The 24526-nt window shown below is 30.9% G+C and overlaps 1 protein-coding gene across 34 annotated transcripts in view; it reads right to left on the bottom strand.

Annotated features, from left to right (window-relative positions):
• Positions 1–11314: 11314 nt before the first annotated feature.
• Positions 11315–24526, bottom strand: part of LOC145265536 (cleavage and polyadenylation specificity factor subunit 6-like) — a 180271-nt gene continuing 167059 nt past the window's right edge. For 24 of the 34 annotated variants that reach the window (XM_080121468.1, XM_080121471.1, XM_080121480.1 and 21 more), the window contains one exon: positions 11315–11833. The gene's annotated coding sequence lies outside the window, so the exon portion shown is untranslated. Of the gene's footprint in view, positions 12116–24526 lie in introns of all 34 variants that reach the window. The other 10 variants (XM_080121469.1, XM_080121473.1, XM_080121475.1 and 7 more) reach the window with 3 other exon arrangements.

Raw genomic sequence — 24526 nt, 5'->3', positions numbered from 1 at the left:
GCAGAATCTTCTTATTTCAATTCAAGCTAGGCTGAAAAGCTACTGAAACAGTTTGCGATATCAATGAAGCGTTTGGCCCAGGAACCACTACTGAATGCACAGTGCAATGGTGGTTTAAGATGATGAACGTAGTGGTTGGCCATCAGATGTTGACAATGATCAATTAAGAGGCTTAGTCAAAGCCAATCCACACACAACTGTCTGAGAAATTGCTTCTGAATCAAACATAACATATACGATTTCCAACCGCTTGAGAACAAAAGAAACGCCATTATGAAGTGTCATCTCCCCTTCTTTTACGCGACTATAAAATTTCAAGTTCAAAATTGACTTTTTTCAAGTAAAAAAATTTAATCAACTTCAAAATGGATCACCCAACTTTAAATTGAGACATGATCAACTTCAAATTGAGAATATAATACAAATAAATCTAATATTTATTTTTACTTCAAAGGGATACAAAGTAATATAAACGTTCCAAAGAAATTTATTTAAAATTTAATATCTAAGTTAATTACCGAGGGAAGAAATTTTTTGTATTCTAGATATGAAGTTAGTGCAAGTCTGAGGGGAAATATTATTAATAGCCTCAGAGATCATCGCTTCTAACTTTCTGAGGGGAAATTCTTTAGTTGTTAAGGACCCCTGGCCATCACCCCTTAAAATCTCAACAATTGAGTCTGCCATACTTCTTATATTAGCTTTTATGACTGATTAAACCTGTTCAATAGGATTTAATATTAGACTATAGTTGGCAGCTTGAAATGTCATAGAACGACGGGTTTCGACCAGATTATAACCTGCAAAAAGAAAAGCAGGTTCTTTATGACAACTGGTGATGCTCAGCTCAGTGGTTAGATGCCAATGAAGCTCCACGACACTTCCTGACGACAAAGTTGCACCAAAAGAAGGTTACGCTGACTGTTTGGTGGTCTGCAACCAGTCTCATCCATTAAAGTTTTTTTTAATTAAGGCAAGCCATACGGCACTGACGTAGTCAACAAATGGATGAAATGCATCAGAAACTTCAACACCCATCATTAATCAACATTAAAGGCCCAATTCTCAACAATGTCGACTGCACATTGCTACACCGACCCTGGAAAAATTGACCGAATTGGGCTACAAAACTTTGCTTCATCCGTCATACTCTCCAGACCTCTCATCTCATTTTTTCAAGCATCTTTCTGCATGAGAAATGCTTCAAAAACCTAAGCGATATCAAAATCGATTTTATCACTAACAGAATGCAAGATTTTTATGTTACTAGCATAAAGACTTGCTTTGCGTTGGCAAAAGTGTTTATTCTGATGGTGCTCATTTTGATCAATAAAGTTTTGTTTGAGCTGAGATAAGTTCATCTAAATTTAAAAGGCGCAAGAACTTTGTCAACCTGATATAATTCTTTATGCGAAGAGGTATACCTTGAAAATTTGAGAACTTAAGAAAATGTTGGTAAATAAATATTTTATGATCGAAAATTAATAAAATATTTTAATATTGTCATCATTCCTCTTACCTAACTTGGCTAGGGAATTTTATCCTTGGCTCCCAAAATCAAGAGATTAGCAAAAAGATTGAACTCACTACACGAGTTTGTAGTGTAATTCAAATCTTGTCCGTAGCTGAATACTTGATGCTTTCAAGGGTAATTTTTTTTTTTTGTTACTCCATCACTAGATGGGTTGCCTACCACGGCTTAACAAAAAGTCATCTACTCTCAAGAGAAGGATAGACCACACCAGTTTCCTAACCTGGTATTTTATCTTATACATAATGTCTTGTTTTCACAAACGGTCACCCATCTGGTACTGACCAGGGTCAACATTGCTTAACTTCGGTGATCTAGCGAGAACTGGTGTGTCAACGTGATTGTGCAAAGATTAGACTATATCTGTAATGATCCGGTTCCTGTTGATTTTGCAGTGGGAGTTTCCTCTGGTGCAGTTCTAGGAGGCCATTCTCCCAGGCTTTACCATCTTTCTTTGAGAAGAGGTGAATTTATTGCCTGAGGCGCCCTTACTGAGTAATGCACTTTTTGCAGGTCAGATTGCCTCTCCTCAATCCCACTTCTCAATATGACAATAGTGATTCTCAATGCCACTTTCCGACCCTGATGTCTAAGTTCTTGCAGTACGAGAGAACTAAATTCCATTTACCTACCTTGTCCTGAACCCTAGTGTTTTTCTATAAGACTTCATTGTCACAGCCTTCAAGCATAACTCCTTTCATATATATACACACACAGGGTGTCCCAATAAAATGTGTACACTCATTGTGGTCCATGAACAGCTAACATTGCACATTGATTGAATCGAAAACGTTCCTGATCAGTCCAATTGGTATGTTGACACATCATCTTCGAATGGTTGCTTTTAACTCATTCATTGTAGCTAGTTTTGTGATGTGAACCCATTCCTCCAAAAAAGAGAAAAATTCATGGGGGAGGGAATCAAATCTTGTGAGCGTGGACAGTACTCGATACTTTCTCTTCGTCCTGTTTCACTGCTGACTATCAAGATATGCTCTTATGTCATGATAATGGGGGAAGTGCTTCATTCTGCTGGAAGTGCCATTCTGTATTCCTAAACATCTCTTGGGAACATGGTATAGCGTATTCATGTAGCAAGTTGAGATAATTTAAAGAGTGTATACATTTTATTGAGACACCATATATATATATATATATATATATATATATATATATATATATATATATGCGCATGTATGTTCAGGAGATAAACAAAATAATGGAAACACCTTGTGAATTTTGCATCAAGGTGTTTTAAACCTATAACAATTGAAAAAAAAAAAAAAAAAAAAAAAAAAAAAAAATGTTGGTTTTCTGTTTTCAGCAAGACAAGTTTTTCTGGCATAGTCCCAGGAATGTCTACTGGGTTCTTGAAAGGAAAAAAAAAATGTGCTGGTGCAAGATCTTTTCTGTCCTCTCCCCTCCTTCCAACTGGTCATATCTAGATAATTCAGTTGCACTATTATGCGCTCTGAATAATAATATGATGCTAATTTAAAATAACACTCGATTAAAAAAACAAAACTACAGAAAAATCTTTATGTATGTACTCATCACGAGACAAAGATGTCATATTCTAAAAATCACCTAAATTGATCAAGTAGTGTTTTTTAATGAAGAAAATCAAATATTAGGAAGCCATGAGAAGGCCAGCATTAGCCATATTGTTTTAAATTTTGTCAAAATTTTAAGACGACAATCCAATTTGACTAAAGAGGTTTTATTTGTATTCAAAATAAAACTTGTCAAACACTAAAAATCATAAATTTGATTTTTTTTAATTAAAAAAAAAAAAAAACTTTTTGGACAAGAGTAGCCATTAGTATATAATACAAAGAGCATTTGTCTGTGTATGTTTTGACTTTTTAGCTGGACGTACAAACAATAAAGACCAACAAATTTGGTATTTTCTTGATCAGCATTGCCATGGATGATTAAAATCTAACAAAAAAAAAAAAAAAAAATGCTCTAAACGCCTCCTCAATTTTATAATTTCTCAATATCCAAGATAGAACAGATAGAAACCCAAAAGCTAATTAACTAGATATAATGGTGCTCTGAATCCTGGATGAAGCAGGGGTGTTCAGTGTCAACTGGGATAAAGAACTGTCCTTTTGTTGGCACTGCCCAGGAATCATAATCCATAGTGCTCAATATCCTGCACAGAGCAGGTAGTAACCAAAAAGTTAGATTACATGAAAAACAAATTTCTCTTCAAGAGCGGCACCACGAAATTGGTTTTAGTATTTGGTTTAAAAGTCATGAATATTGCATACACTATTTGATATGTTTTGTCTCTGCAATGGTCCCGGGTAATGCCGGGTAGACCTGCAAGTTAATCATGAAGATAACATTAAACAAAAAAAATATTTTACACCTTGAGAAAATGATTGATTTTTGGATTAACACTTGTTCTGCGACCAGAAGTAAAAATACAAAATGAGAGAATACGGATCGAAGCAACAGTGATGAAGAGTATGAAATAAATTTTAAACGACAGATATGTGAGCAATTTGAAAATAACTTTTTGGAACAGAACAAGGAGTTCTACTTTCTTTTTGCACCTAGCATTTATTATAAATTATTTTTTATCCTATGAGCAGGAGCTACTAGAAGCAGCGTCTCCTGCCTTGACAGAGTTCAAAATAGACTTTGTATCTTCGTGGGGGATGTCCTTTTCTCTTCCCTGCAACTTCTTTCGCACAGAAAAGATGTTGCAAGCCTGTCTCTGTTTTATCATTATTTTCATGGCAAGTGCTCATCAATCTATGGTCTTCCCCCTCACCAAACTTTCACGAAAAACACCCGTCTAGCAAAAACCACTATCAATAAGTTCCCACACTCTTTATCTGTGCCTAAACCTAAACGTAGATTCCATGTATATAGCTTCTTTTTTAAAACTGCAAGCCTGTGGAACTCTCTTCCGTTTGCCTGCTTTCCAGCTGACTACAATTTGTCTTCAAGTCCAACATAAACAAGTTCTTGATGAACCGCCCCCCTAAGTAAGCAAGTTTACAAAATTCCCACTACTTATGATTACTACGTGATAATCCCATTGACTAATGTATACCCATTAACCCTCATCCTTGCGTGGCTTCCGAGATGACTCCTTTGTTAAAAAAAAAAAGAAAGAGTAATTTGTGTATTTGGTTAATCACCTGAAAAAGGCCAGAGGATCAGTTGGCTGAAACGTGGTGAGACAACTGCAACTATGAAGATGAAGATAACAGTCCACAAATATAAAGTTAGCATTTACGTTCTCTCTTTCTCGGTATGTATATATATATAGAGAGAGAGAGCGAGAGGGTAATGCTTGGAATGCCTCTCTCTGTTCTTGTAAAGAATTCACTCGACATTTAAAAATAAAAATAAAGAAAAATCTACATGATGTACGTACCTGTAATGGAAAAAATATATTCTAAAAATTATGTAAATTGATCAAGTTTTAATTTTTTTTAAACTGAGCATGCAGGGTCTCCCTCAACGAGTGAAAAAAATTTACTTTCACCATGACTAAGGTTTGTGAAAATTTTTTTAAAATATCTAAGACGTTATTGAAAAAAGTGCGAACAAACAAACGATTTTGGGGCAATTTTACCCCTATAATGGCCTCTAGGGGATCAACCAGTTATCCCGGGAAATCCCTTCTGGCAAAAATTTACTTTCACCATAACTAATGTTTGTGCAATTTTTTTTTTTTGATTACTGAGAAAAATGCAAACAAACAGCAATTAATTACTAGGTCCAATCCCTCCTTTGTCAGAGGAACCAAAGATGTAGTTCCAAGTATAAAAGAACGGCAGCATTAATCTGATTAGAGAAGCATTTCCAAAGAATTAATTCAGTTACTATCAGTAGAAATGTAATTATCTTATTTTGATATGGAAATTAAAACTGGAGAATTCAAACAAAATTCAATCGTTTCATAAAGCTGTTCTGGCATTTGATTGGTTCGTTTTTACCACAAATGGTCATAAATAGAATCACTCCAATTTATGCCGGCATACCCTTACATTTACACGACAATCATGCTGACACAACAGTTCCCATTAGATCGCAAAAGTTAAGCATCATTGAGACTGGTCAGTATTAAAATGAGTGACCATTTGGGAGAGGTGTGGTTGGAGATTGTGCAACTCTTGCTCCACATTTACATGCGCAGGCACTCTTACGGGGGTGGGGATATCCATTGTTTCGTGAGACAGAAAAGAGGCGAATGATTCAACAAAAAAATTATCGCAACAGTGAGCATTACAACATAAATCCGTACGTATCAATTAAGTTATTTCCCTTGTTTTGAGATTTTCTTTTCAAAATGACTGGCGAGACAGACACAGAATTGGATTTTCTTATATAAACATAAAACTAATTGATCGATTGAAGAAAAACAGATTGGAAAGTGAACAGATTCTATTAAATTTGATTTTTATACAGGTCACATGAAAAGAAAAAAAAAAAAAAAAAAAGAAAAAAAAAGGGGAGACTTGAAAAGAGAGAGGGATATTACTCTCACATTTCAGCTCATCTCACCTTTGGCCTGCTTCAAATCTACTATCAGACCATATATGGAGCATTATTCTCATATTTGAGATGGTGAATCTGTTCCATTTAAGGCGTCTTGATAAAAGTGCAGAAACATATCAACAATTTGACTGACCCCACTCTTTCTTCTTCACTACAACCTCTCCCTCTCTCTGACATGATGTTACTAGACTCGGTCTTTTCTTTTTTTTAATAATAAATACTAGTTGGAGTGTCCGGTGTTGCCCGGGTGTTTGTAGGTGTAAAAGAAAAAAAAAAAAAGTTTTGGTAGGGAGGTAGGCTCAAACCTTGAGGTTAAGGCGGAAAAAAAGTGTGGCACATTACCATGACGCTAAGCAGGCAGAGAAGTGAGAATGGTTGAAATTAAATGGTTAAAAGAGCAGGTAGTTAAACGAACGTCAATGCCTGGTTTTCTAGGTCAAGCATCACGCTATAGAGAAATTAAATCACGGCGCTAATTTTGTAACATAAAAAGTTGCTCAAATAAAAGATATAGACGACCTTGTTTCATAAATCGGAGATATTATAATCTATGTAGTACATAAAAAGTTGTAAAACGTGGTAACCCCCCCCCCAGCTTCAATGGACATACAAAAAAAATGCACACACATTTTTGCCTTTATATATAGATTATGGCATGTGTTCTTTAGACTTGTTTGATATATTCCATGCTTCATTTGTTCCAGCTTGTTGGTCTAGTGGTCTTCACCAATTCACTGTTTTGATACCTCATTGTAATACAGCTTCTTATTCCAGTAGCTTCTTCCAAAGAATTGGAAGATTGTAAAACTCTCCCTGCTGACCGTTTTTCTCCCATCTATAACCATAGTCAGTTCAAGACTAGTCAAGAGGCATCTCCGGTCTTTGCAATAATCATCTTTCACTCTTGCTCCTTACATCAAGTGGCTTCACGCATTGTTGCAAGTGGTTTCAATAAAAACAATAACATGAAATAAAAAAAAAATGTGCGTCTTTTTGAGCTCGGGGAATTTTTATGTTGAACGAAATGCACCTGAAAAAGATCAGTGGTTACATTGTCCAAAACAGTGTGAGAATAACGCCCAAGATGAGAACAGTAGCCCAAATAAGCCAAATTATCAATCCTCAGCTAAATTTTTTTTTAAAAGTACAATACTATTATTGATCCTAAAAAAATAATGAGTGTTCTCTTGCTCTCTTGACAAACTTTCTGCAATGTCTTTTTTCTTTTTGATGGTGGTGAGCGACCCGCCCCCACCCTCAAAAAATTTATGTTAAAATTAAATGCTACTCAACAATGCAACAAAGTAATGTTATCTTGCCATTACTTTAGTATCCGAGACGCCATCTTATTTGGATTATTCAGGCTACTGTTCTCATCTTGAGTGTTATTATCTTTCCGCAAGGATGCATGGCATCATAAATAAAGTAGTTGGTAAAATTCAGTTGTAAGTTACACTCATGGCTGACAGAACGAGAGCATGCTACCCCCAGGAGTTAAATAAAGAGTTCTTTCCGAAATTCTGTGTAGATTCCTGAGTTTGACAGAAAGATCCCTCCAGTCTGACAAGATACACCTGAAAAAGGTTGGGAGTTACATTGACGAAAACCTCATGAGAATGATACTCAAGATGAGAACAATAGTCTAAATTATACAAATTAACAATCCTCATCTAAAAAATTCAGAAACCTGGCATGTACTCCTTTTGAATCAAACAGAATGCAAACAACAGTTTATAAATTACGAAAAAAAAAAAAAAATAAATAAAATAAATTTTTTTTTACAAAGTCATGAATATGAAACTCTTTCTTCGTTGATATTTAAAACCCGAGTAAAAAAAGTTAAATTTCTTTTTCTAAAGCTAAAATTAATCATTTGATCCGAAGATAATGAAAATGAAATTTTTCCTTTCACTCACAAATGAAGAGAAAAGAATTTCAACATTTCCATTCCTGACAAAACAGCAAATGCATTTTACACAAACTAAAAACAAAACGCTTTTAACTAGTAGCCAGGGATACAATTAATGAAAGACAAGGTAGCTGAAATTGAAAGGACTTTCCCAACCACACATCAATGTTTTACAGTTTATTTTTTTTTTTTCGGTTTTAGTCAACTAAAGTCTTTTCTAATTTTCTGTGGGACTGTAATCGGAACTGGTGACAACTCAAAATAGCCAAGTCTGTATCTAAATCTTTTTTTTTTTTTGGGGGATAAGTTTTCTTATGATGTCTAATGTCTAAAACCTCATATCAAAACGTAAATAGTGCAAATAAAAACTAATTTTCTTATTTCTATAATTTCATACACATAAAATTTTAAATAATAATAAAAAAAAACATTGTTTTTATAATTTCATAAACATTCATTTTTTATAATTTTATAAACATTAATTTTTTTATAATTTTATAACCAAAATACAATTCATAAAATTTCCAATAAGATAAAATTTTATTTTTATAATTTTTTATTAAAAGTGCAAATAAAGACGAATCGTGTTGTTTTCGTGTGTATAATTTTTTTTTTTTTTTAATTTTATACTTTTTAATACTATGCTTTTTAAAAATTTTATTTCCATAATTTGCTTCAAAATACAATTACTGAATAATAATAAAAGATAAGAGACTATTTGGAGTTGATATTGGTTGCAGTTACAGTTCTGCGGAAAATATGGGTTGACTTTAGCTGACTAAAAACCGTCTTTTTTTTTTTTCTTTTAAAAAGATGAATGAGAATGATTTTGTATTTGAGAAATAAAATTTACACTTTTGCTAAAGTCATTTTCAGAAAAATAAAAAAAATATATACATATATTAACATAGCATTCATAAATCTTAAGGAACATTTGTATTTGATAAAAATTAGGATACTTCTCCAATAGTCACAGATTAAATATGGATGTTATAAGCAAGAAACCTTCTATGGTATGGTCTACTTACTTGAGGGAAAGTAAATACAGTTTATCAAAAACTACAGAAATTCATTCAGTAGTGCTGTTTTTGTAAAATATTCAACTTTTAGTCATACATAAAATATTGGGTTAAATCCAAACATTCAGTACACAAAGTTGGACTCGGTTCAGATAAATAAACGTCACTAAGCATGAAACACAATATGAAACCATATGCAAACACTTCCTGTTTTATTATGAAACAATAGAAAAAGAAAAATTATAAACCTTTATTTTTTTATTTTTACATATTTCTATAAAAAAATTTTTTTTTTTACATTTAAATTTTTTTATTTTTTACATTTCTATAAAAAAACTTTTTACATTTAAAATATATTAATATGGAAATATTTTATTTTAAAAAAGTAATTTAAACATTCATAGTTTACATTTCAATATACTTTTTTATATTCAAAATATATTTGTACACAATATTAAAAATATTTTTTTTTTAATTTCTGTAAATAAAGTTTCCTTTGATATATATTTTTTACTTCTTAGAATGTCTTTCATAAATTTTATCACATATTTTCGCCATAAATAATGTATCATAAAAAAGATTGCTACCTCCAATTGAATTACAAAGTTTTTTTTTGTTTTTTTTTTAATTCATGATAGCACAAGAATTGTGTAAAACTAAAATCTGTATTTCATTTTTATGTTTACTGACTTCCATTCCATATTTTAGCTAAACCGTGTCCACTTCGGGCATCTTATCTTTGTGTGCTAAACTTTTGGATCAAACTAAATACTGTTATAATATTCAAGGGACATAATTTTTTTTTCCCCCCCAAATAAGGGAGAAAGACAGAAAGAAAAAGAAAAGAGAATTATCTCCACTGACTTTCAGATGATGGTGATATCAAACATACAGTTAAAAACTGATTTTATAAAAAAAAACAAAAAACAAAAAACACACACACACACACACACACACACACACACACACACACACACAAAGAGAATGAATTGCCATAATTTTTAGTAAACAGCATTTATTTTCCCTCCCAGGCAAGTATATCATAACGGTTTCTTGTTATTTTATTTTTATTTATTTATTTTTTTTTAGGAGGGGGTGGACGGGATCCGTATTCAATCTAGGTGTAACTATGGGACAGCACCAAACATTGTGCTCTATAATTAATTTTACTTCATCTCTACAAAACAAAACGCTTTGATCAATCATTCAAGTAGTCAAATGAGAGAAAAAAAAAAGAAAAGAAAAAAGTGAAATTAAAAATAATTTTTAAGGGTGTAATATATATAATCGTTTAACACCTTTTCCTAAATTCAAATTAATGGAAATGATTTAGTTCTTGTCCATAATTTCACCTATACTAAAAAAACAAAAATGAAAAATCTGTATGATATATATATATAAAACAAAAGTATCATATTTCAAAACTCATAAAATTGAGCAAGTAATTTTATTTTTAAATAAGTGAATTAAATTTTTTTGAATACCAGAAGAGTGATTTTCTTGTCTGTCATTTTGAAAAAAAAAAAAAAAAAAGGAGGGGGGGACAACTTGACACTCAGACTTGCTAGATTTATGCTGTAATGCCTACAGATTCCTATAAGTTGCTTAAAAATGATTTCTTTACAAAAATAAAACTAGTTAATCAATTTATGCGATTTTTGGAATATGATATTCTCGCTTCTTCATGAAGATGTACATCATACAGATTTTTCTTTTAATATATAGAGGGAATTCTTGACAAGAATCATGGATTTAAATTTGAGAAATAAAATTTACATTTTCTAAAGCCATTTTCAGAGAAATAAAAAAATATATACAAAGTATTTTTACAAATCAGGGGGAGGATATTTTTTTTTTTTTTAGATGCTCTATTATATATTTTGCTCAATCTCTACTCAAACTCAAATCACCCGAAACAGACAAATGCAATAATAAATATTACCATTATTAGATTTAAATTGATTTTTTTTTTGTTTTCTCAAACAAAAGTACCTAAGCACATTCTTGAATATACAAAGTAAATGAAGAACACTCATGTGCCCACTTACAAAAAAAAAATAAAAATAAAACAATCAAAATAAAAAATAAAATAAAACAGTAAAATTTTGGTTAGTTTTAACCAAATAAAAATATAATTTGTATCACATTCTAAAAATATAAATCGCAATTACCCAACAACCATTCTGTCGTCATTCAACACAAAAATCCAAGTTCACACAAAAGATCAACCTGAGATTACAAGTTACAAAACAGTAAATTAAAACCAACAAGAATAAGAAAGAAAAATAAAATGACATTTTTTTTTTGTGAAAATGTTAACAAACAACACAGTATTTTTTTTTGTTTCTTTTTTTCTTTCAACCATTTTTTTTTTTTTTTTTATTGTTGCTCTAGACCCTTTATTAGATGTGTTACGAGAGAGAGAGAAGTGAAAGAAAGAAAAAAAGGATAGGGAGAGGGAAAGTGAAGGGGGGGGAAAAAATGATGATTGAGAAGGTGGGGGGGGGGCAAGAAAAAGAAAAACAGAAATAATGATAAAATGCCAACCTGGCATTAATAAAAGAAAAAACCTTTTTCTAAATTTCTTTTAACTGAAATGAGTGTCTATTTTTTTTTTTGTTTTTGTTTCTCTCTATATTGTTCAGTTTTTGCCATTGTTGTTGTTGTTGTTGCATTTTTCGCCTTCGGCTATATTTACTTTGATTCCGCGGGTTTGTTTTCACACAAAAGGCTTGCAATCCGAATATAGGTGAGAAGCTGCTGGAGATGATGATGGGAAAAGATGCTGCTGCTGATCATGGAGAAATTCTGATGAAGTGTTGTCTGCTGCTGCGGAGGTGGTTGATAACTCTGGTGCAATAAAAAGGGTCCGACAGGGTTAGATGCTTGCCTGTGACATTTAGGCAATGCACAACTTATGGCTACAATATGAACAGGCAAATGGCTACTAAAATGTTTTTTTGGGGAAGGGTTTTGTGTGTGTGTGTGTATATATATATATGTACATATATACATATATATATATATACATACATACATACATACACACACACTTTTCTTTTTATTTTCTGGGAGGAAATTTAGAACTATATTAACCAGCTAGGGTGGGAACATGGTAGAAGATATTTTAACCTACAAGAAATGGAAAGAGTTTTTTTTTATATCATACAGTCAGGTACAATGATAAATTGCTGTGGTGGAATAAAAATCCCCCCTCACAAAATCAAATCACAATAACATATACTCAATATACAGAAAAATAATCTTTCATTTATATTGCAGTCTTACAGAACAAAAGTGCAATTAAATATAAAAAGCCTTTTTTTTTTTTACTTTTTTTTTTTGATAAAGGAGAGAAAGAAGAAAACAAAAGAAAATTATTTTATATTAATATAAAAAACATTTGTTTGTATGCATGTATGTGTTTGACTAAAAGTAGAAAATTATACAAATATCCACAAAGTTGGTATTTTATTGATTGGCATTAACTAAGATTAAAAAAAAAAAATTCTGGTGTAGATTCTACCAGGAAAGTTTGATTTTTCAGGCAATTTATGCACTACTAAAAAAGAAGTAACATATTTGGTGCTTATTTAGAATTTCAATTATTAAAAAAATACAGAAAAATTTTTATGATGTACATACTTGTCACAGAACAAAGTCATATTCCAAAAATCATGTAAATTGATCAAGTAGTTATTTTTTAAACTAAGAAAATAAGATTTTAACGATTTTACTACTAAACCATATTCAGTATAAGGCTGATTTTGGTCTAGATATTTCAAATTGAGTTGTCTTCGTTATTTATTTCATAATGGCCAACGAAAACATAACTCACTTAGTCATAAAATTTGATTTTCTTATTTAAAAAAAACAAACAAAAAAATTAGATAAATTAATCAAGTACAGGCTGGAATGCTAAAATTGTCGCCCAGGAAAAGGCGGCATGATTCCATTTCGTGTGATGAAAACTTTTTTTTAAATTTTTTTTTTGCTTAAGAGTACTAGTTAGCAAGTTGTGTACACATCCTAAGAGCGCTAGGAGTCTTCTATCATGTCTGAAAGTGACACAATGTTTAATAAGTGAGATTAGAGATGCGCCGTTGCACAACTCATGCTCTCTACCGACCCAAGTTATGATAACAGGACCATTGCCAGCACCCTTGAAATGTATTGCTGGATTGCCACAAATAAGGATGTGCCCATGGTGATGAAAATAAAGTTTCCGGCCACAGTTAAAGTCTTTGGTGTGATTTCAAGTGAGGGCTACATCATGCCTCCTCACATCTTCAAAGTCGGTTTGAAAGTCAACACCAAAGTGTACCTGGATGTGCTAAAGAGTGTGGTGATCCCCTGGTACAATCAGGTGGCTGCCTGGGTGTGGCAGTAGGACCCGGTGCCAGCCCACAAGTTTAAAGAGACCCAGGCCTGGCTTTAGAAGGAATGCTATGATTTTGTATCCTTTTACTGATTCCCACTCCCGCTGGATTACTTCGTTTGGCCATATGTCAAGAACATCACCAACATGACCTCCCACAACACCAAAGTCAGCCTGATTGCCATCATCCACTGAGTTTTAGCCAAGCTTTTGCTGGTGCTTGTGGAAAAGGTATACTCCCAGTTCTGAACCCGTATCAAGGTGGTGATTGAGGCAATGTCAGCTTTACTACATAATCAAGTTACCTGGATTTATTTTTTCAATAAGTTTTAAAATAAAGCTGTAGTGCTGTTTTCTTTAGGGCGACAACTTTATTGTTACACCCTGTTATTGTTTTTTTTAACTAAGAAAATAAGAATTTACAACATTAACATTTTTAATCCTACTGTATTCAGTTTTAGGCTGATTTTGGTCTAGGGACTTTGAATTGAGTTGCCTCCCCGTATTTTATGATGGTCAACGAAAACACAACTCGTAAATTGAATTTTCTTAGTAATTAAAAAAAAAAAGAAAAAAGATCAAAATTCACATAATTTTTGGAATATGAAACCTTTGTTCCATAATGGGGATGTACATCAAAGATTTATCTGTATTTTTAACTAAGTGCAATTCTAAATAAACATTACTAATTTTTGGATCAGGGAATTACTTTCCTTATGCTTGCTCATTCTTCCTAAAATAGAGTTGTCTGTGTGTTTGTCGAGAGAGAGGAATAGGTTGAGCAGAGACTAAGGGGAGTATGGAGAGAGAGAGAGAAAGTTCTAATAGAAAAATGTTCCATTTTTGTCCTGGGCAACACACTAGGTAGTCGTGCCAGTCTATTATATAAAGAACAGTTGGGTAGAACACATTATTGTGTTTAAGTTCCTGTTCTCCCTTATAAAAAAAAAAAAAAATAAATAAAATAAAAAAGCTGTTGATATTGAGCACTTTCAAGAGACAAAAGAAATGTTGACAAGTCAAAGAGTAAAAAAAAGTGTTTGCATAAAAATAAGATATGAATTCACAAGACGGTGATAAAAAGAAAAGCAACAATATTGATGACATGTGCCTTCAGACAGAAGGGCAGAGAGAGCAACTTAACAAACATTGGCAAATAATAATGTCTAACGATGCAAAAAAAATAAAACACAGACACAAGCTGAATAAGAAACACATTGAAAAGAGCAGAGAATAGAAACAAAAAAATAAATAAAAATTGAAAATAATCAGCAGCAGGTGTTTTGGAAAATAACACACCAAGCATTACAGCATTACATATGAGCAATGCCAAAATGATACCCTCTTGCTGACACGCGGCATCATAAGGTGAAGATCAAAAATAAGTAGAGCAATCCAGGGAAAGGAATGGCACACTTCCTATATCTTGGTGTAGTAGCCAATCAAAAAAGAGCTTCCAAGTAATCCTTGACTATGGTTACTTACTATTTTTATTCGAAGATAAAGCAAATATTTCTCCACAGAGAAAATGTTTTTTAAATATGAATACTTTATCATTAACTAGCAGGGTACACCTAGTGTTGCCTGGTCGTAAAAAAAAAAAACCCAAAAAACTGGACTTGGATGCCACCGAAAGCTAAATTTTGTATTGCAAAAAAAGACGCATGCTGGACGCGAACTCACATAACCTAAGTTAGTAAGCGAACGCCTTATTGATGGGCCTACAAAGACATAGATGGATTTCGTTTTTCAGACTCACTTCCTCATCTTCAGTGTTTTTTCCACTACATTTCGGCCGTATCATCCTTCAGCCTTTTTCAGGTGTATCTCAAACTCGGGAACTGTTTTTTTGGGAATTTCGAACCCAACCCCTTATTGTTACGGGGGGGGGGGGGGACCATGTTCTCGTTCCATTCAGGCCGTCCCTGCTGCTACCGCTTAATGCTGTTACTGCTGCGTCTATCGCTGTCATTGTGTTGTCACTGCCACTGGTTTCGCTCAGGATTGAACTCAGCACCTTGGAGACTTGCAATGTCTGTTCCAACGTCTAAGTCGCCTCGGCCATGTGTCACTAGTTCAATCCTGAGCGAAAGCAGCAGCAGTGACAACATAATGGCAGCGAAAGCGATAGACGCAACAGCAACAACATTAAGCGGTAGCAGCAGGGACGGCCTGAATGGAACGAGAACATGGTACCCCCGTAACAACAAAGGGTTAGGTTCGAAATTAAAAAAAAAAAAAAAAAAAAAAAAAGGCCGAAGGATGATACGACCGAAACGCAGTGGAAAAAACACTGAAGATGGGGAAGTGAGTCCGAAAAACAAAATCCATAATGAAATATCCTCATCCCAGAACTATAGGCAATTAATAAAGACAGATGTTATAACATTGCAAATTTAACATTTTGAAACAAAAGAACGTAATGCAGGTTCGCGCATGTGTGGTTTGCAAACTGCGTCAAAAGCAAGGTTTTTATCTCCATCGTCATACCACACACCAACTAACGTCTCTCTCATTGTTGATGGGCAAAAAGCTTAATTGTAAATAAAATTTATATGTTGATAAATTCGTCTCTGTGTTGATTTTGAGAATAATAACAAAAGAATTGTCAGGTGTATATATGATTTTAGCAAGCATTAGAAAAGTGCAAGTTAGAAAATTATATATACATTCCACAACACAACATGAGATGACACAGCTAAAAAAAGAAAACAGAAGACCATGGAAACAACGTAGGGATCGGTGGCATTGTTAAAAGGGATAGCACATGTGGTTGTATCACTAGGAAAATATATTAAAACGAACAGTTAAACAAAGTAACAATTTATATAAATATTTGTAAAAAAAAAGTAAAATGATTGTTCGTAGTCGGAGATGGTCCAGAAGCTCTTTATTTGATTGGCTACTACACCAAGATGTAAGGGAGTGTGTCACTCTTTTCCCTGAATTGCTCCACTTATTGTTAATCTTCACCTTATAATACTGAGAGTTAGCAAGTGGGTACCATTTTGGATATGACTTGACTGTAGATTGAACCCTGACCCCCAGCCTGTTAGTGAACACTAACTATCATACAAAATGTGTCAGTAAATGTTTCTAGGCATAAACTATTGACAAATTCTTGAGTAAAAAAAAAAATCTAGATAAAAAAATTCTTAATTAAAAAAAAATGGGAAAAAGAAATATTTGCGGCTTTTGATATTTTTTTTCAAACACTGATATCTTATTTTGATTTTTGTACACAATACAGCAATTCCATATAAAAAAATTAAAAATTGAATATGAGCAATTGGTTGAATTTATTTTTATAATTTTAAAAATACATTTGGGTGCTTATACAGTATAATAATTTGATTAAGAAAATGCATCTTAAATGAAAACACTATTATATACTTACATGCCACATCGAAATTGGTAAAAGTTCCAAAAAATTATGAAAAATAATCAAGTAGAAGATATGCTAACATTTTTTATTATTATTACAAAAAAAAAAAAGAAAAAAAAAAAGGCTATTAACTATTATTTTTACTATTAGAATTCTTTGAGATGAGTAATTTGTATATTTATTCTATTTGCAGACTGTTATACTCATCTCTTTAGTTGCTGCACCATGTTTTAGCTAACTATTCCTCTGGCCTTCTTCAGATGGTGAAACAACAACTATGAAAACGAGGATAACAGTCCACAAATAAAGATATTAAGCAGTCTTCCATTTTCTATTTTGAAATAGCTGATTTGTCAAAATCATAAACTGAAGTTATCTCCCCTGGCTTTTTAGAATTTTTTAATGTTATCAAATATTGAACCAAAGTCAAACACATCTGACGAAATGACGAAAAGATCTTTCTCGAAACATTATAGAACGCATATATTCCATCAGACCATCGGGCACAGGCAATCACGGTACAAATATAAATAAAATGTGTGTATAAAATATATAAATGTATTTGTAGTTGTATTAATAAAACTATTCTTCATCTGCTTTAGTTTGTGTTTTTCCATTACTTCTGCATTGTATAGACTTCTACACTTTCCATTTAACTACATACTCTACAATGCTTTAAGCAAACTACATTCACCTCTTATTATCAAATATAATAAAGCAATAATTTGGTAAATTTTATTTTATTTGTAATTATTTTTCTACTCAATGATATTTTTTTTTGTAATTTTCATTAATTTCAACATGACACAGTAATAGTATTTTTTTTTTTTTTTTTTTTACCGGAAATGCATTTATTTGAAATTTCATGTATATCACGTGCATTTGCATGTATATAATATATACACACAGTACACATGCATAAAATATATACATACATATATTACATGTGTAATATATATATATATATATATATATATATATATATTACACATGCATATAAAATATATACACATAAGCACCATTATTTTTATTTTCTTAAAATCAAAGACATTGCATTATTATCTCGACATAAATGAAAACAAATTGTTATATAGAAAGACGATGTGCAGGCTGAAGAAATCAAAAGGAAGGGATTACATAAAAATAGGGGTGAAAAAAAAAAAAAAAACCCTGCAAGAAAAACATTTCTACAAAGAAGCATTTGTATATAATATGAAAAGCAAATCTAAACAAGTCAAGGCAAACTCAAAACATTTCCAATATTGTTTTTTTGCTTTAAATACTAACATTGAGAGATTCTAAGACAAAATTACATACAAATATAAATACATACAAATATATAGATATAAATACATACAAATATATATAGATATACATACATAGCAACTATTGTCATTAATATCTCATGCATTGTTAACATATGGCAAATAGTTTGTTTTTTAAACTTCAAAAAGGAAAGAAAAAATTAAGCCAGAATTTAATTTTTAGATTTTGACTAAGAAAAAACTTATATTGAAGAGTGGGGGTTAAACATTACAAATTCATTCCAGCTAATATATATTACACATGTATATAATATATACACACACACACAAATATATATATATTACACATGTGTAAAATACACACACATATATATATCACAGATGTATAAAATATACACACACGCACACATTACACATGTATAAAATATATACACATAAAAAATATATACACACATTTATATTATACATATATGAAATATATGTATATACATATATTTCATATAAAATATATATACAGATATATATATATTATACATAAAAAAATGTTTCATTTGCTTTCAGTTGAGACATGCATTTGAAGCTGTAATGAATTATACAATCATGAATGTTACAAAAGTTTGTAACCAAAAGAAAAAGCAAATTTGATTTGAAAGAGAGGACACAAAACATTTAAACATTATAATCTGTCAACATTCAGTAATATCTTATACATATATTAAAAAAACAAAAACACAGAAACCAAACCAAACCAAAAAAAAAAAAAAATCAAAAAAAAATCAAACAATTCTATAGTTTAAGGATTCAATATAATATTTGGTTTACATGGAATGTAGAGACAAAACTCAAAGTCAGCACATTTTTTTCTCTCCATTTTTCATGGTAAAAATAATCAACGAAAGAGAAAAGAGTATTGTTAATGAAAGAATCAAATCCAGAGACAAAAACTCTCGATTCTCATTTGGTTTTTAAAATTAAAACAACAAAACAAGAGCAAATGAAGGGAACATATTTAGCTGCAATTCTGTACTGTAATATCCGCTGGTAAGTAACTTGCTGGAAGAGATGTACTGTTGTGAACTTCAAAGTGCAAATTTGGATACAAAATAAAAAAATAAAAAAAATATATATAAAGGAGTATACAAAACAAGAAAGTTTACAGAAAATATAAAGTAGTCCTGAATTGTTTTTAACATTGTTCCCTCCTTGGAGAGAGTGATGCCTGGACCAGCAATCTTCATATTTCGGCTTCCTTTCTCAAAGATTATTCCGTCGTAGAAGATCAAACATTTTTTATAAACTAAAAGAAAAACGGATCATGAAATGCTGAAATGAAGAAGCACAGACAAAATTTCCAAAATTGTTGAGTTCTTGTCGGGTTTTTTTTTTGTTGTGCCTGGAAGATTTCAAAAAAAAAATAAAAATAAAAAATAAAGCTACAAAGTTTCTAAGACGTCTTATCCTCAATAGAGACAAAAAAACACTACAAAACAAAAACGATGACTGTTCATGCCAAACATTTACAACGGTTTCTCTTTAAATAGTTAAAAAAAAAAAAAATTACAAATTTATATAAGTAGCCGTTAACATACTTTACAAGTTTGGGATAATGTGCAAATATTTGACACTCAAATAAAAATTGGTAGCTGAAAGGTTCAGGTTTTAATATGAGATCATATTCTGACGTCACTCAAACATGTCTTACTAAACGAAAAAGAAAACAAAACAGATTTCTAAATTGACAAGGTCTTAAGAATAACTTTTTTTTTTTTTTTTTTTTTAAATATATACATGTGGCTAATGTGTACACATATTCCCCCAAAAAGAAAATGACCGTTGAGTTGGAGTTGGAGTTTTATGTAAAAACTGAAAGAAATCCACATATACAGCTAATTGTTCATAAACAAAAGTTTGTTTCCCTAAAAAAAAAAAAAAAAAAAAAAAAAAAAGGGGGGGGGAGGAGGGGGTCTTTTCTTTTTGAATGATTCAACCATTAATTGACTGCAAATAACGGTTCAATTCGCATTGTAAATTACAGATTTCACATCTCCAAAAATTGGATATTAATTAACCAGCGCTTGGCAATCCATCAAATCATTTCGAAATTGTCAGAGAGCTCAATGACAAGTTGGAATATTATTATTTCTTTAGTCTGCATGACAAATCATTGTTATTAACATTATTTACAAAACTTGGACGCATTCTAAGAACTCTGTAGCCATTTTCTTTCTAGGCCGTTATATCTATGTATTACCTTATGTCTCATAAGTAGCTCATTGTATTAATCAATTTCAGCTGATAACTGTTCGATCCCATTAACCCTTATCTTTGAGTGGCCCTTGTCCTTGATAAGTGTTAACCAAAAAGATTACATATATATATTTAAGAATCAAATATGGCGTAAATATCATAAAACACAATTGCAACTACTCTTTGGATTTTTTTCAGATTTATGTAATCATGCTCATATATTTTTTTTTCTTTTAATGAGTTCTTATTCTTCTTATGAGTCAGGGCAGAAAATATTCAAAAATTGACATCATAATTATATGATTGTTTCTGTGTTACAAAAAAAGATGCTGTCAAGAATTGAACATTTTAACATGTTGAAAGAAATAAGCAACTCGAAATTTGGAATATAGACTTTTTTGTCATGTATATAAATATATTATAAAATTTCAACGTCACATTTTCTGTCACCCTACCCTTAATCAATAAATTTATTTCTGAATGTAAGTTTATTTGGAGAATTTTTTCTTTAAATAAATTTATATAAATAAACTTGTTAAATAAAACTGCCTATTTAAACTTTTTGTAAAAAAAAAGTTTGTGATTTTATATAGTGAAAAAGAAATGTTATTCAGTGACCAAGCCAACTTGAAAACATGTTTGTAAGATGTGATATATAAAGTGTAATGTTAAAACTTTCAACTGTTGGCATCACTGGGAGTGCAAGATGTACATATAGTCCATAATTATTATAAAAGATACAACTAAAATACAGTACAAGATTGAACAACAGGAACCTTAAACATTTTAATGTTTAAGGCCCCTAATGTTCAATCTTTAATTAAAAAAAAAGAAAAAAGAACAAGATTGGTGATGGGGTGGAAAATAAAAAATGGAAGAAATTTTATATATATATATATATATATATATACCTATATTTTTTTTAATGCATCTTTATCCTATTAAATTTTATATGCTAATTAACATATCCCAGAATAATTCTTAAAATAGTTTCATACTATTCATTATATATATATATATATAGGTACAGCCACTCTGAGGAGTCGTAGACGACGAAACACGTGTCAGTGGATAATTACATTTTAAAAATAAATATATGTGTGTGGGTGTGCGCACGAGTGTATGTTAATTTATATATTAGAACTAGCAACTGAATAGTATCTATCTACATTTCTTATTTGGGAAGTGGTATTTTCCACTGAAGAGCCAAGTATTTAACAGTTGTTCTGTTTTTAAATCTTTGAAACAGTTACCTGGTAAACAGTTGGTGATCTGTTTTCTATTTAACAATTTAAGAATATAGACTATTGTCATAGATTATATATATTCATTTTAAATATTAACCATTTTTACAAAGAAATAAAGACATAGATATACATGAAATGGAAGAGATAAATAAAAAGAAGGGGTGGTGATGCGGAAGAGCGGATTAAAATAGGATGAAAAACAAAATTTCATAGACGCAAAATACAAAAATATATTTTAATTCAAAATTGCAATTAAATGTAAATTACAGAACCAATTCTCATTGGCTAATCTGACAAATGTTAGGTGTTTTTTTTTTGCGAGAAATGAATGAAATTCAAATTCTAACATATGCAAAGTCTGTTAATGAAAGATGAGGGATCGGTAGACACAAACACACATTGGAAAATAAATAAATAAATAAATAAAATTAATTAAAAAAATATAAAATTATTTTTTTTGAAAGTCATATCACAGGTAAGCAAATGGTGACATATTCACCATGTATCACAGATGGAAATATTTTACTCCTTTTCTTTTTACAAATAAAATAAATTACTTTGATAAGGAAAAAGGGTAGTCATTGTAGCGTATATAAATACAAAAAAAAAAAAATTGTAAATATTTTTCACATAAAGTCATATGGAAAGAGTATTGTGCATACAAAATGTACTAGATATCTGACCTAATATTAAACAAGACAAAAAAATTATAGTGAGATTCGTATAAAAATGTATATATATATATTTTTAAATGGTGTTACTTTCTTCTCCAAGACTGGTTTTGATCATATGAGATAATATCAATATAAATAAAATGAAAAGAGATCAAAATGATTCCCAAAGGGATCAAATTTCAATTAAAAAAAAAAAAAAACAAAAAAAAAAAACCAAGGTCAATAGTTAGCATCAAATAGAGCTTATACATAAATATCATTTTCAAAATTATTATATCATTTTAATATACCCAAACAAAGTCAAACTCCATTACTTGGTTCATTACACACACACACACACACACATATATATATGGACATATACATACATACAAATACATACAGTATCCTGTCGAACAATAAATTCTTGTAAATTATAATTTAGTCTTTGTGTTCTTTTTATATATACACATATATAGACACACACACAACTTCACAAAATCAGAACAGAACCAATTCAAGACAGTTGACTATGCACACAAAGGGCTCAATATTCTTTTGGATAGAGCCTTACATAATAAATGGGGCTTATTGTAACACTTTATTGCAATTCCAGTGTTCATCCAATCATTGAAAGTAATAAACTCCTAAGCATTTTTTACATGAATTAAAATTGAAGAAAAAAAAAAAAAAAAAAATTTGCCCATTTTTTTTTTTAAATATGTGTTTTATTTTTTAAAAAATATATGCGTGTGTCTGCTTTTTTTTTTTTTTTTAAATATGTGTTGTTTTTTTTGTTTTTTTTTAAATATGTGTGTAAGGTGATTGCGACCACTTTCAATTATTTTTGCTTTGCTAAAAATGACTTGTGCATATAACATGACTATATTCTCTTGTTGATCGAAGCCCTTCAAAATAATGTAATTTCTTTTCTTATTTAATTTTCGTTTATTAATTTAAGATCTAAAACATTAAAGACACACATATATATAATTTATTTATTAATCGGGTCACATCTTACTGACTATCCTCAAACACTTGACGATCTTCTGTAACACCATTATAAATAAATATCATGTTCTTATTGTTTCTTTTTAATTTACATCTTTTGAAAAAAGTTAAATGATCTTTTGAAAAAAGTTAAATAAGTGAGCGCTGTCGGATTCTTTTAACCAATATAATAATTGGGATGCCCTACGTTTCCTGAAATTTAATAAGGATCAACTTTGGTCCAAATCGGACTGTTCTTTCTTTAATCATTTTTTTTTCTTCAATTATCGATACTTATTGGAGGTATATCGATACTAAGAATAAACAATCAAAATACAAACTTTACCCTAGTATATAAAAAATAATATTTTTGCCATTATTTAATCAGTTTTTAAACAACAAAGTAAATATTTATTTGGTACTTGTGTAGAGAAGTTACTGGGCTGAAGCCAAAGTTATACAGGTGTTTTCCAGCATATAATGTAAACCGTTGGGCTATGCCCAAACACTTAGCCAATGAAATTCAATCAATTTCCTGACGACTTTGAAAATTAACATGAATTTATTGCAGCTAGGAAAAAGACTAAAATCACTGGAAAAGGTAATAGAATTTTGCCAGGAAGAAAAACTAATTGGCAAAAGTTGCTGGACCTAGACCATGTAAAAGTATGTAAAAATACCATTAATTTAAATGTAAAATAAATATTTATACATGTCTGCATTTTAAGATAAATTCTTTATTTTTTGTTTAATAATTTAATTTGCTTTTGAAAAAGATTTATGGATGACACAAAGTGCTAAAATAAGTCACATTTATAGCTTTGATGACAAAAACATGTTTTTTTTAGTTCAAAGAATAAATATTTTTTGTTGTTCACTGTAAATAACTGTCACTGATGAAGAAAAAGGAACGATCTTAAACCAGCATCATAATCATCACTTGATTACGTGCTGCGAGTGTCCTCATCGCAGTAGCCCTCGCGTTTAGAGGGAGGAAGGAAACAAAAGTAAAAGTGGTGTTATAAAAGTATTAAAAAAAAAAAAAAAGATGGAACAAGTGATAAATAAAGATCAAACATGGCATTAAAGATTGCAACAAACAGACTATATATGAAATAATCAATAGTTTGTTCTTTTTGACAGTGTTGTTGATGTAGTTGTTCATCCTCATCAGTCATCCTCCGGTTTTGGTATTTAAGATGCTCCAAGTGTCCCAGACTCCAGGGCGGTTAACAACAGGTAATATCTTACATCTGCTCTTCTTGCAATCTGATCCGAAGAGGTAAAATCAGTCATGTTGCATGAAATAAAACCACTTCTCATGCCCTTAAGCGAGGTTGTTTTTGATCTACTATATTCCTTAGTATCGGGAATACTT

This window comes from Euprymna scolopes, chromosome 40 (assembly GCF_053919585.1).
Source record: "Euprymna scolopes isolate OS-2025 chromosome 40, ASM5391958v1, whole genome shotgun sequence".
NCBI classification, from domain to species: Eukaryota; Metazoa; Mollusca; class Cephalopoda; order Sepiida; family Sepiolidae; genus Euprymna; species Euprymna scolopes.
Note: the sequence above shows the minus strand (reverse complement) of the source record. Positions and strands in the feature narration are given on the sequence as shown.